The following is a 1652-nucleotide window of genomic DNA, read 5'->3' as shown; positions in this document are numbered from 1 at the left end:
CAGCCTTTCCACTGCTACTCTTTGGCTCCTTCTTACTGCTGTCTTTCAGCCACACCCCTGATCTTCTGGTAGGAAAGATCTACACCTAGCCTTCTCGGACAAGTGCGAACAATCTCGGAGGGGCCATGTGCTCGTTGCGCACATTAAAAATCCCTTGGTGGTCTAAAATCGATAAGAGTAGGCTTCGGCCGCCACCCGGTAAAATTCAAAATTTCCTATCAACTGAAAAAGTTTAATGTGTCCCGCGCGCTCATATGACCTTATGCAGTTGTGAGCGCCGTAAAATAATTACAAAAAACAAAAACAAATTAAGAATTTCATTACCGCACGCAACAGATGGTACAGCAGCCAGACGCACAAAATCAGTTGGAGCTTTCGAGGTCTAGAGGTACGGTGTTCGCCTCTCATTCAGTTGGTCCCAGATTCAAAACCTGACAGTGAGGGAAAATGTTCTTCTCTAAAATGTTCTCCTTTTCCCCTCTTTTCTGCTCTCTAACCATATTCTGTCGTCTGTCGAGCAAAATTAAATGTTGATTCCTACCAAACTGAACATGCTTAATGTGTTCCGCCTGTTCACATGACCTAATGCAGTGGTGAGCGCCGAAGAAATCCCACTTACAACCCCCCACCCCCCCCAATAAAAAAGCAACCCCAAATCAGTCTGTGCCTGACCTTTGTTGAGGCTGGCCAGCCAAACGGCTGCCCCCCGGGGCGGTGCTACTGACTGAAGTATCCTTAGGCCGTTCCCAAAGGGAGGACATTAACCATGTACTTATGCACAGTAAAATTGTAATTGTATATGGGCTTATTCATCAGTGTCAGGCTTATAACTGCGCTTGAACTTCAAATGGGAACTGCTGCTTTTTCTTTCCTAATCCTTACTGTTGTCATTTTCCTCTACTTCTTTATATAATAATAATTATGTTTGTCACACTCTCGTGACCCGCTATTTTCGGGGTGCCTTGATAGTCAAAGCAGACTTTACTTAATGCTGTTGAAGCTAGAGAGGTGAGTAGAGTAAGCCTGATTCCCTGTATGGATTTCTCTGTTGACATCCACCCCTTGGCGCTCATATGACCATATGCAGTTGCGAGCGCCGTAAAACTTCTACTAAAACGAAACAAACAAAACAGTCAGCCAAGCCTGCGGCCGGAAAACAATAGGTCTACATTGCGTCATGTATGATTTTCTCATCACTAAGGCGGAGAACAACTCTGTCCATTTTAACTTAATGCGTAAAACCTTTTAATTGCCATCCTATTTTAGTGTGTGTATATACAGACTTCAACATTAGTTAAGGACCATCTTGACAGACTTCCCTGATTTGTTAAAAACCCGAAAAAAGACAGAAAGAAATGTTTCAAACATTTTCGCTCTGAAAGTGAAAGTGTTTATGGGTTACCAGTGCGTACTGCAATGGTTCCTAAATGGGCAGAGAAAGTTCTCATCTGTCGACAAAGCTATTTTTGAAAAACGGGGGGAAAAGGCCAAAAAATTCGTACGTGTCAACCTGTGTTACAAAATGATAGATCTATCTTTAAACTACCCACGATATTTGAAAGATGGAAAATCAGCGTGTTCAGCATTGAATAAGCTACAAGTAGTAGTAGTAGTAGTAGTAGTAGTAGTAGTAGTAGTAGTAGTAGTAGTAG

Source organism: Aplysia californica, unplaced genomic scaffold (genome assembly GCF_000002075.1).
Source record: "Aplysia californica isolate F4 #8 unplaced genomic scaffold, AplCal3.0 scaffold00001, whole genome shotgun sequence".
Classification (NCBI taxonomy): Eukaryota; Metazoa; Mollusca; class Gastropoda; order Aplysiida; family Aplysiidae; genus Aplysia; species Aplysia californica.
The sequence above is the reverse complement of the archived record's forward strand: the minus strand, read 5'-3'. Positions refer to the sequence as shown.